This window comes from Cervus elaphus, chromosome 15 (assembly GCF_910594005.1).
Source record: "Cervus elaphus chromosome 15, mCerEla1.1, whole genome shotgun sequence".
Taxonomy (NCBI): Eukaryota; Metazoa; Chordata; class Mammalia; order Artiodactyla; family Cervidae; genus Cervus; species Cervus elaphus.
In genome coordinates this window covers 53,985,744-53,998,823 of record NC_057829.1, presented here as the reverse complement: position 1 = coordinate 53,998,823, position 13,080 = coordinate 53,985,744, and the positions used below count along the sequence as shown (strand labels likewise).

Here is a 13,080-nt window from a genome sequence, read left to right as displayed (position 1 = left end):
AGTTATCTCACAACAGACTCTGGGCCACCTGGCAAATGCTCTTTTGGTTTATCTGCCCTCCCATTTGTCAGACATAGCTGAAAATGTATAATTCTCATTTTGAGGTCAATCACTATCTCTCAGTTGCGTTAATCCCGGGTGGTACAATGGTAAAGAATCCACCTGCCAATGCAGGAGACACAAGAGACAAGGGTTTGATTCTTGAGTTGGGAAGATCCCCTGGAGGAGGGCATGGCAACCCACTCCAGTATTCCTCCCTGGAGAATCCCATGGACAGAGGAGCCTTGTGGGCTACAGTCCCTGGGTCACAAAGAGTCGGATATGACTGAGCATGCACAAGATCCAAGTATCTCTCAGCTGCATGAATCAATATGTGATGATTCTTTTCTTATAAATTGTTTTATTTTAAAATAAAGCTATTAAACTCTAAAATTAGTTGTAGTTAACTTTAAAAAAATTTAGAGGGACTTCCCTGTTGGTCCAATGGCTGACTCTGCACTACAAATGCAGGGAGGCTGGGCTTGATCCCTGGTTAGGGAACTAGATCCTACATGCTATAACTGAAGATCCCTCATGCCTCAAAGAAGATAGAAGATTCTGAGGGCTGCAACTAAGATCTGGCACATCCAAATAAACAAACATCTAAATTTTTTTTTAATTTTGGGGAAAATATTTTAAACATTATTTAAACAGCAGAATGTACTTAGGTTTATACTTACGCACAAGGAAAATTAGAAGGTTTAAAAGTAATGGTACAATATTGAGGTTGTTGGTATTATAGAAGGTATAATCTGTTTAGGTGAGTTCATACATATTCATACCCTAAACTTATCAACTGATGAAGTTCTAGAGAATTTGAGAATCTACAGTACCAGTCCATTAACATCATGTTTCTTGGAACTTATCCCTTTCTTCTAGGTTATCCAATTTGTTGACATGTAATTGTTCATATTGGTTTCATTGAATCCTTTGTATTTCTGTGGTACCAGCTATAGTGTTGCCTTTTTAAATTTCTAGATGAATTTATTGAGTTATCTCTCCATTTTTTTTAGTCTAGTAAAAGTTGGTCAATTTTGATTTTCTACTCAAAAAATTAATTCATTGCTTTATCAATCTTTTCTATTGTTTTCTTGTTACAGTTTTAACATGTCTTGGAGAAGGTCATTTGGAATAAAAATTTTGAGGTGAGATGCCTCCAAATTTGTCCCAGGTTTGGGAATTTCTCTTTGTTTTCCAGGACTCCAGTGATGTGTACATTGTTTCTGTTTCAGCTCCAAAATTTCTGTTTGCTTTTTTAATGTTTTCTATCTCCTTGTTGAAGTTATCATTTTATTCTTGTTTTCTCTCTTTCTTCATTCTATTTTTTGGCTGTTCTGAGTCTTCACTGTAGTGCATGGGCTTCTCTAGCTCTGATGTGGGTTCAGTTGCCTCACAGCATGTGGGATATTAGTTCCTTGGTGAGGGATCAAATCTGAGTCCCCTGAATTGGAAGGTAGATTCTTAACCGCTGGAGCCCCTGGGAGATCCCATATTGTTTTCTCAATACCATTCAGTTATTTATTTGTGTTCTCCTTTGGCTGAGTATCCTTAGAGCAATTATTTATAATTGTTGTTGGGGAATTCCTGGGTCTCCATTTCTTTGGGGGAGTTACTGGAGGTTTACTGTATCCCTCATTCTTCATGACCCCTAAAGCCTTGTATTGGTGTCTGTATTTGGAGACAGTCATCTCTTCCAGACTTCATGATCTGATTTTGGTAAAGGAAGACTTTTACTGTGAGTGGGGACATGCTGAGGTGTGCCATGACCTCAGAGCTAGTTGTGTAGGGCACCAAGGGCAGGCGTGTGCGGAATGTGTGAGGAATGACGTCTCTTGGGCTCAGGTTGCTAGGATCCATAGCATGGACAACTGCGTGATCCCGGGTGAGTGTTGCAGTGTTGCACTCCGCTGTGACTGCATGGCCTTTCAGAGCCCTCAAAAAGTGCCTGGAGCGCCTGTAGGTCCAGCAGTTACGGACTGAGACAGGCAACAGTGGTGTCTGGAGAGGAGGCTGAGCACACAGCTGGCTGAGGGGGCCAGCTGCTGGTGCCTGTGTAGTGGCTGGGACTGATTGCAGACGTTCAGGTGGTGGTGGGGGCTAGGGAGGCAGCAAGAGCCGGCCCAATTAGGGGCGCACAGTGGTTCTCCGGTGGAGTTGTGGCCCTCTGCGCTCTGATTTGATATTTGTAAGGTAAACCAGAATTTCTTCATCAACTAGTGAAACTATGAGATATCTGATAAAGAAAGCAGCAATTTTATTCCCCACAGACTGGTCCAAGTGTAAGTCCCAACTCCGTTTGGTCCTGGTCCTGTGATATTTTTTATTTTTTTGGCCACACCATTCATCCATTTGTCATGTGGGATCTAGTTCCCTGAACAGGGATTGAACCTTCACCTCCTTCAGTGAAAGCTTGGAATCTTAACCAATGGACCACTAGGGAAATCACATGGCCCTGTGATATTTGTTAAACCTCTCAATCTCTCAGAGTCTCAGTAAAAATGAGATGCTAGTAGGATAAATGGGGAAATGTATGCAAATTGAATAAGCATGGAGTATCTGCTTAGGGAACTGTCTTTCCTGTCTCTTTTTCTTTTCCTTGAAGGATTCTGTGACATGGACTCAAGCTTAGTGGCTTGTTTTCAAATTTCTTTCTAAATCAGAATTAAGGCATAGGTTGTTAGAGCCAAAATTGCACATTTCTGAAATCATTTCATTCAATCTTATCACTTTAATTTAAAAATTATATAGTATGCACAATACATATTTGTGGTGAAACTTAAAACACTGTGAAACACATAGGATGAGATGTACATCCTGCTTTTCTTCCTGGAATTAATTCCTACTGATCATTTGATGTGTATATTTTAAGACACTTTTTATAAGTTTACACATATGCATAGTTATGTTGATAATTATACATACACATAACATTATTTACATGAATAAACAAATTTATTTACATACACGTGTATATTTACATATTTATATACAGCTCTGGGAGTCTCTGTCATATAAAAGGTTTTTTCACGTCAATATTTTAAATTATCTCATTCAATGTAAATGTTGCATAAAGCTACCTTTTATGGCTGGATGGCATTGCCAACTAGACGGACATGAATTTGAGCAAGCTCCAGGAATTGGTGATGAACAGGGAAGCCTGGCATACTGCAGTCCATGGGGTTGCAAAGAGTTGGACATGACTGAGCGACTGAACTGACTGACATTGTATGTATCAAGATAGTGTTGTGCCAAATATTCCTTGTTGATGGCTTACAGCTTGTTTGTAATGTTTTGTTATTATAAATAATACCATGCAATTACCCTTGTATGTATATACATATATATATATATATATATATGTATATCTATAGCGAGCACATATGAGAGTATTTTTATAGAAAAGATTTATAGATGTAAATACTGGGTCAAAGTACACTATCTACATTTCCATAGCTACTGCTTAGTTGCCTTCAAGAGACCAAATTAACGTTAAGTTCTCCTAACAGGACATGAACATGATTGTTTCTCCACATCTTCCTTTATCCATTCTGCACCTTGTATATCTTTTTAATTTTGCCAGTATGAAGGGATCAAGACATCTCATTGTAATTTTAGTTTGCATTTTTTTTCTTTCTTTTTCTTTTTTGGCCACATTACACAGTTTATGGGACCTTGGTTCCCTGACCAGGGATTGAGCCCAGACCCTTGGCACTGAGTCCTAATCACTGGGCCACCACCAGGGAACTCCTCCATTGGCTTAAGTTATAATGAAACTGAGGCTTTTTTTTTTTTTCTATCATCACGGTAGATTTAATGCATCTATAACTAAGGAGAGAAAATTTAGTATGGATATAAAATTTTTGAACACAATTAGTATACTTGTTCTTTTTTGGGTGAAAATAATAAATGCCATCTTTTTTGTCCATAATGCAGTATCATTTATATAAATTAAAAAATCTTTTTATTGGAGTATAGTTGACTTACAGTGTTGTGTTAGTTTCAGGTGTACAACAACACGAATCAGTTACACATATACAAATAGCCATTCTTTTTTTAAATATATTCTTTTCCCACATAGACCATTACAGCATATTGAATAGAGTTCTCTGTGCTATTACTAGTTATCTATCTTATATATAGTAGTATGTGTATATATATATCAATTCCATGAAAATGAGACTTTTAAAATGCTTTGGCTATTTGATTTTTTTTATGAATTGCTTTTGCAAATTATTAGCTTGTTTTCTCTGTGTTTTTCAATTTGTCTGGGCTTTTCATTTTCTATGAATATTGGTCATCAGTTTTTTATGTATATTACACATATTTTCTCTTTTAAAATTTTCAATTGCAGTACCTTTCTTTAGTTATTAATTCATCATGTAGAAGATATTGTGAGTTAAGTCTCTTGAGGTCTTCACTTTGGGTTTCTGGATTTTCTGAATTTCAACATATTTCATATTCTTTTCAATATTTTCACAATATTTTTTTCTTAGAACTCTGAACCATTTGAAATTTACTTTTCAGTATGAGTAGATATATTTAATGTGTATTTTTTTCTAAATAGTTATTTAATTTACCCAGTATCAATTATCATATAGTCTTCTCTGATTCCACTACTATAAAAGCCACTCTTACTCTTTCACCTTATATCACAAAATCCTGAAGCTTCTAAGCTTAGCATGATTTTCCTAGAGCAATTCTTGTCAGAGGGTAATGATTTCATCTCGCAAGGAAGCTTTGGCAGTGTCTAGAGACAATTTTGGATGTCACCACTGTAGGAATCTTACTCTAGTGGTAGAGGCCAGGGATGCTGCTAAGCATCTGACAGTGAGTGCACAGGGTGATCCCCAAAGAATATCCCAACCCCAACTGTCAATAATGCTGAGGTTGAGAAATCTTGGCCTAGAGTCATCACAGTGCTGTTTAGTTGCTAAGTCACATCAGACTTAGCAACTCCATGGACTGTAGCCTATCAGGCTCCTCTTTCCATTGGATTTCCCAGATAAGAATGCTGTGGGTTGCCATATCCTTTTCCAGGGGGGATCTTCTTGAGTCAGAGATCAAATCTGCATCTTCTGCATTGGCAGGCAGATTCTTTACCAATGAGCCACGTGGGAAGCCCACAGAGTCATCGCAGTATATGAATATAAGCCTGAAAAGAGTCCTGCTTAGAAAAGGTGTGTGAACATATTTTTAAAATCAGCATTTAAAACTATTGTTGCTTTGTATCTGTTGACAAATCCTCTGAGAGTTGTTTTGCAAATGAGCTTGTCACCACGATTTAGTACCTGTTTTGCAGGCAAGAAAAACAAAAGACCTTTTCTCATTGTCATTTCTATGCAATGTTCCCTATTCTCATAACTAAAATATATTTTTTTTATGCTCACCAACTGTAGAACACCATGTTTTATCCTCTGGATGACAAATACACATATTGACTGTGTGTTCATTTCAAAGCACTGGCTTTTACTGGATCAGGTGGGGACCAAGTTTTCAAACCTAATGTCACCTCTCATATGCAAGAAAATCAGACTGAGAATCATTTGATTGATGAGGCTGGTTTCAGTTCCCACCGTAAACCAATTGAAGCAGGGTATCTGGGCTTGGGGTCCAGGCATCAGTATTTTTATCACATGAACCAGTTTGTCTGAGGAAGACTGGGGTTTGGGGGTCGCTGTCTTGCAGCACTCACAGACATCCTGCCTGCAGGAGGAGAAACTTTAATCTCTGTGCAGCAAATTGTTCCAGCCTTGTTCCTTCCCCAGAGATGAATTTGGTTCCAGATAGTGAGATAAGACTGGGGGCTTCCAGGGCTAAAGATTTTCCTTGTACTCACCAGCATAAAAAATGTAGTAAAATGATGATTCATAATGACTCACAATTTCTTTGAGTTTTTAAAATGTGTAAGGAGAAATCATAGGGTTGAAGAAACAAAAATGACAGCTAATGATAGTTTACTAGCTTCCTTTCATCTCAAGGTTGATTTAAACATTAATTATCATAAAACTGGACTGCACTTAAAAATTATAGTAAAGCCTAGGGAACAAGAGCATGAAGATTTGGTCTGAATGATGCTAGGTAGAAAACACCATGGATCACCTAAGTACACCCATTGGGACATCTTGCAAATAGTCTGATCAACTAAACTTTCCATGGTTTATTGAGATGTTTAGCATTTATGGCTACCCAGTCCCAGAGATAAAACAGCTCTGAAAACAGCAATGACAGGGCTGAATTTCAAAAATTGCTTCAACAATAGTGAAAGAATTTTCTTAAGTACATTTAACAATAAGGGGAAAGTTATCTTGAATTCTTTAAATCTTGGCATTCCCAATTTTTCAGCTTTTAATAGATTCATTATATTAATTATCAAAATGATTTTTTGAAGAACATGTCAAAAACCAGAAAATTTGCAATAAATTGACAAAAAAAATTCTGGTATATCTTTCCAACAGGGAATATATAGCCTATTCTTAATCACATTAATACAGAACAAATGAAATATATCAAAACAAACAATAACAAATCCAGAAACTTCATGTAAACAATTTTAAAACAATGCCCTTAAAGACATAGAAGAAAAACAATTTTTTTCTGCTCTTTCAAATCTATACTATAACCTAATGAAGGATGGTATAATTGAGGATCATAAAAGACTCTAGCTGTGATTGAGTTGCTTTAAACATTTTTTTTTTTTCAGGGCCATTGAAGGGGTAAGTGTGAGAATGTGTAGGTTTGGTTATGAAGCCTAGAAACACCAACTGAAGCCTCAGGTCACAGGGGCACCTTGCAGAGAGTCCCACCTGGAAGGGCCAGTCAACGGTAGTGGAATCCAACAGCCCTGGGTTTAAATTCCAACTCTGCCTCTCACCAACTATGGACCCCTGGACAATTTTCTGATTTCCTTTCTTCTTACCTATAAATTGATAGCAATAATAACACCTTTTTTGCATCATTATTGTAAAGTTTAAGCAAAATATGTGTGTGAGGTGCACAGCATGATGCCTGGTACTCAGAGGCTACCTAATAAGTTGTTATTTATTGTTCTTAACCTTATTTCTAGGATTATGTTCAATTTGCCAGGCTTGAGGTGGAGAAGACTGGAAATAAGGCTGATTACTTGGAAATTCTCTACCTCATACTTTAATATATACATAGAACCTGGAACGGGCAACCCCAACAACAAGCCATGCTCTTTAGCTGGCAGAGTTTGCTGTATGAGGTTTAGGCAAAGCCAGTTGGACTGGCCAGGCTCCTCCGGGTGTCATGGGCTTTGCCATGACAGCACCTAGCAAGCAAGGAATTTGGAAGTTCTCCATCTAATAACCCGTGTGGACAGCCAAAGTAGAAATTTACTTTAAGGCTACATAATCTGGTTGCCTGTAGCAATGAAAATATCAAATTTATTATTAGCTGTGTGTGTACCTTGCACAAACCTTTTCTGAAACAGGCAAAGACTTTTAAAAGACTTTCCACATTTTGCCCTACTGGGGATTGTCCATCTGCAACACATTTCTGGAACCTGAAAACACTGACTCTGAACGTGTTTATGTGTGGCATGCCAAGTGGCTTCAGTTGTGTCTGACTCTTTGTGACCCTGTGGACTGTGGCCTGCCAGGCTCTTCTGTCCATGGAATTCTCCAGGCAAGAGTACTGGAGAGGGTTGCCATGCCCTCCTCCAGGGATCTTCCCAGCCCAGAGATCAAAACTGCATCTCTTGAGCCTCCTGCATTGGCAGGTGGGTTCTTTACCACTAGTGCCACCTACGAAGCCCAGAAGTTTTTATAAATTCATCTAAATACCCTTAAAAAATTTCCTTATTTATTTTTTCCCCTTTAAGAAGTTCCAGAGCATCTTTTTCTGCCCTCTTCTTTCTCCAGTAGATAGTCAAGTGAGGAGAAAGACAAGCATATTCTCTTGCTTATAATACAAAATATGAAATAAAAAAGTTTTTCTTTCTCTTTCTTCCCAAAAGGTTATCACTTATTTTCTTCTTTTATTTACCTAAATGTGCAATTCATTCTCTTTAAAAGAGATTTTTTCCCAATATAAATTTTTATAACTCTCTGATGGGAAATCTGGCAATAAGTATTAAAAATTATTCTTAATTCAGAAATTTATTTCCAGGAACCAGCAATAGTGAACAAAAATATTTTCAAGGAGCAGGGTGAAAAGTTGGAAACAGCAAAAATAGCCACATGAGTGAAATGGTTACAGAAATTCTACTTTATCCTTTCAACCCAATACTATTCTGTTACTACAAAAATATTATAAATGTTTTATCATAGCTAATGCAAACATGTTTTTGTTTTAATGGGGAAGAATGAAGGCTACTACACAGTATTTATTGGCTATTTTTTAAGTTATAAGCAGACATGAGGAGAAATGGGGCCAGAGAAAAATCTATCAAAATATTAAAAAGGAGTTTTCTCTGGGGAGGGAGTTCAGTTACTGGTTATTTATTAATTTTTTTGTTAGCTTTTCTCTATGTTTAAAAAAATGTCTGTCAACAAATTTTACTTTTGCAATGATACAAGAACACAGTTATTTTTTTCAAACTTGAGAAAACATTCCCAAGCCTATTTTAATCTAATAGAAAGGCAGTGTCATTTAGGAGCAAGAAGAACTATAGCTGTGACCTACCTCAGCACAACGTCCATTCGCTGAAGGTTCTGGAATGCTGTCTCCTCAGCTCAGACACTGCAGTATAAAGGGAGGTTGAAGTAGAAGAGCAAGCAGTATACCGACCACACAAAGCTTCTTACCCTATAATCGGCCCTCGTTCTAGTAACCAGCCTCACTGCCTCAGGCCTAAATTCTTCTGCAGTTGCTTTTATCTGTGGCTACCCTTTTCTCTGACGCCCTGGTGGAATTCATTAGGCAGTTTTCCCCAAGTGCAAATGTACAAGACTGGGCTATGGAAGATTTTAGCTGATATATGTGCATGGTATTAAATAATGTTGTATCACTTGATATGAGAATTAGTCTCTGTATTAGTTTCCTATTGCTTCTGTAACAAATTACCACAAACCTGTCCTGCTCTTAGTTGCTCAGTTGTGTCTGACTCTTTTAGACCCCATGGACTGTAGCCTGCCAGGCTCCTCTGTCCACAGGATTTCTCGAGGCAAGAATACTGGAGTGAGTTGCCATGCCTTCCTCCAGGGGATCTCCCCACCCAGGGATTGTACCCAGGAATCCTTCATTGCAGGCAAATTTTTTCCATCTGAGCTGCCAGGGAAGTTCATCATATAAGTTTATTCTCTTATAGTCTGAAGGTTAGAAATCTAAGTTGGAGGGGTTGATCCGGTTGTATTCTTTCTGGAGACTTCCCTGCCTTTTCCTGATTCTAGAGACTTCCTGCATTCCTTGGCTCCTGGTGTATCACATCAGTTCTGGTTGTTCCATTTTCATAGATCCCTTTTTTGACTTTGATCTTCTTGCCTCCCTCTTATAAGGACCCTTGTGATTACATTGGACCTATGCAGATAACCTAGAATAAACTCTCTACCTCAAGTATCTTAACTTAATCACATCTCTAAATTTTCTCTTGATATATAAGGTAACATCTTCACAGGTTTCTGGGATTAGGACATGGACATCTTTCAGCAGGGGGTGGGGGGCATTATTCACATTATTCATCCTACCATATTCTCTCTATATAATTTCTTTCGCTCTTTTGAGTGCATCAAGAAGAAAGTATAAATTTGGTTTATGGCTCTTTTTCTAACACTTGTTAACTTCTCTTTCAAACGAAGAGCCCATATTGAACGAAAACAAGGCAGTTCCGAAACTCAAGTGTCCTGAATAGTAATCAGTTTTATTCTCAATCATCTCCTTTTCACTGTTGCTATGTTTATGCATGCGCAGTCTGACTCTATGTGATCCCATGGACTGTAACCCACCAAGCTCCTCTGTCCACAGGATTTTCCCAGCAATACTGGAGTGGGTTGTCATGCTCTCCTCCAGGGGATCTTCTTGACCCAGGGATTGAACCCAAGTCTCCTGCCATCTCCTGCATTGCAGGTGTCTCCTTTACTGCTGACCCACCAGGGAAGCCATATTATGTTTCTGGTTATCCTCAAATTTTAGCAAATAATATTTTCCCCTCTCATTTACAGTAATTATAGGAAGTTTAGTTTAAAAAGTTATTTAATTAAATAGGCAAATTGATTTTGAGGCTTTTAAATAAGTAGCACTAAAGGTGACATACAGATGGGGCAAATATTGTGAATGAGGAATGTTAGCTAACTTTGATGAAGCTTATGGAGGGCACATAGGATTCCAAACAAATTAACTTTCAGTTCAGCTGAGAACTGGTTTGGTTAGGAGAACAGTTGGCACACAAAAAATCCCTGGTGCTTTTATGTATACTTTATATGTGCATGCTGTGCATGTTCTGCCCGTAGTCCGAATCCCCGATCGGGAAAGAAGACTCCTCGAGACAATGCAACTTGCAATAGGGGAATTTATTACTGACTCGAGCCAGGGCCTCCCGCCCTCACCAAGGCTGTGAGGACGAAAAGGCCCCGAGCCCCAGTTCTCTCGGGTATTTATTGGGTACAATTATTCAAATGTAAGCAGCAGGTAGTTGGCGCAAGCGGATTGGTTACACAGTAGGTAGTTGGTGCAAATGGATTGGTTACACAGTTGCAAGGCAATTTTTGTTGGCCCAATCCTTCGTGGGCTTTCAGCTTTCCCCTGATAGGTTCCCTTTTTCTTGCTAGGCACATGTTGATTGGCTGGCTCCAGGTGGCCTGATAATTATGTTACCCTGGGAAATCAGGCCTACTCCTAATCTAGGCTGCCTGTCATGGCATTAGCCGTGACAGCCTCACAGTGCATGCTAAGTAGCTTCCATCATGTCTGACTCTTTGCAGCTCCGTGGACTGTAGCCTGTCAGTCTACTCCGTCCATGGGATTCTCCTGGTAAGAATACTGGGGTGGGTTTCCATGCCCTCCTCCAGGGGATCTTCCTGATCCAGGGGTCAAACCTGTGTCTCTGGCACCTCCTGCATTGGCAGGTGGATTCTTTACCACTAGCGCCACCTGGAAAGCCCCATACTTTATATAATGCTTTTAGTGATTGTACCGCACAATTGCACTCATCTCACACGCTAGTAAAGTAATGCTCAAAATTCTCCAAGCCAGGTTTCAGCAATATGTGAACCGTGAACTTCCAGATGTTCAAGCTGGTTTTAGAAAAGCAGAGGAACCAGAAATCAAATTGCCAACATCCGCTGGATCATCAAAAAAGCAAGAGAGTTCCAGAAAAACATCTATTTCTCCTTTATAGACTATGCCAAAGCCTTTGACTGTGTGGATCACAATAAACTGCAGAAAACTCTGAAGTTATGACCAACCTAGACAGCATATTAAAAAGCAGAGACATTACTTTGTCAACAAAGGTCCGTCTAGTCAAAGCTATGGTTTTTCCAGTGGTCATGTATGGATATGAGAGTTGGACTGTAAAGAAAGCTGAGCACTGAAGAATTGATGCTTTTGAACTGTGGTGTTGGAGAAGACTCTTGAGAGACCCTTGGACTGCAAGGAGATCCAACCAGTCCATCCTAAAGGAGATCAGCCTTGTGTATTCATTGGAGGGACTGATGTTGAAGCTGAAACTCCAGTACTTTGGCCACCTGATGCAAAGAGCTGACTCATTTGAGAAGACCCTGATGCTGGTAAAGATTGAGGGCAGACGGAGAAGGGGACAACAGAAGATGAGATGGTTGGATGGCATCACCGACTCGATGGACATGGATTTGTGTGGACTCTGGGAGTTGGTGATGGACAGGGAGGCCTGGCATGCTGCAGTTCATGGGGTTACAAAAAGTCGGACCTGACTGAGTGACTGAACTGAGCTGAACTGATGCTGGCAAAGATTGAGGGCAGGAGGAGAAGGGGACAACAGAAGATGAGATGTTTGGATGGCATCACCGACTCAATGGACACGAGTTTGGGTAACTCCGAGAGTTGGTGATGGACAGGGAGGTTTGGCGTGCTGCGATTCATGGGGTTACACAGAGCCAGAGCTGACTGAGCAAATGAACTGAACTGAACCATACTATTTTCATCATTATTATTTGTATTTGGGTTGGCTCTGTGGGAGGTATGATGATACTGATGAGATTTTTGTTTGTTTTATTTTAAAAGTGACTGAAGTTTTAATGGGACTAAAGTCCTGTTACATGTTGACATTGGCTAGGACAAGTATTTCTTAACCTATCAAAAATACCAACAATCTGTTTGCATTCTACCCCAAAGCACTTAAATCACACAGAACTCTAAAATGTAATGAGAATCACATCAATGTTTTGTAATCATGGGCAGAGAATTGTCTAGTTAAGTCAGTGGAAGCTTTTAGAGAACTGACATTTCCCCTTAGGTCCCTATACATGTTAGTGATGGCATCAGCATAAAATTCAGCTTTGGTTGAGCTGTTGTTGTTTAGTCGCTAAGTTGTGTCTGACTCTTTGTGACCCCATGAACTGTAGCCCGCCAGGTTCCTCTGTCCATGGGATTTCCCAGGCAAGAGTACTGGAGTCAGTTGCCATTTCTTTTTGCAGGGGATCTTCCTGACCCAGGGATCGAACCTGCATCTCCTGCAGTGGGAAGCGGATTCTGTACTGCTGAGCCACCAGAGACAAGGAATTAACTCAAATTGTAATTCTACATTCTCTTTTAACCAATAATTCTGGTTCAAAGATAATTTATCTTGTAGGTACAAATGACATTTGTATAAAGTTTAAACTGATATTTGTACAATATTTTCTACAATACTGTGTGTAATTATTACAAAAAAATCCTACTTCATCATAATCTCTATTGATGAATTTCCATGTAACCTTTAATAATGTTCCATGTGAGCTGATGGAGAATGATTTCCAAGAGATAGTAAGTGATTATAGCAAGACATGGTAAAGAATGTACAATATGGTACCAAAAGGAGAAGAAACTAAATGGGTATCTGTGGATTCATTTGAATAAGCATACCATAATCTGTAGAAAGACACACAAAAATATTGCTAAGAATTAGGTGTC

General features: G+C 39.1%; 1 protein-coding gene across 1 annotated transcript in view; it reads right to left on the bottom strand.

Moving 5' to 3' along the window:
• The window catches only part of LIPM (lipase family member M), a 36,473-nt gene extending 27,775 nt beyond the window's left edge, over positions 1-8,698 (bottom strand). The window contains exon 1 of the mRNA XM_043926680.1: positions 8,683-8,698. The gene's annotated coding sequence lies outside the window, so the exon portion shown is untranslated. The remainder of the gene's footprint in view (positions 1-8,682) is intronic.
• Between the last annotated feature and the right edge of the window lie 4,382 nt (positions 8,699-13,080).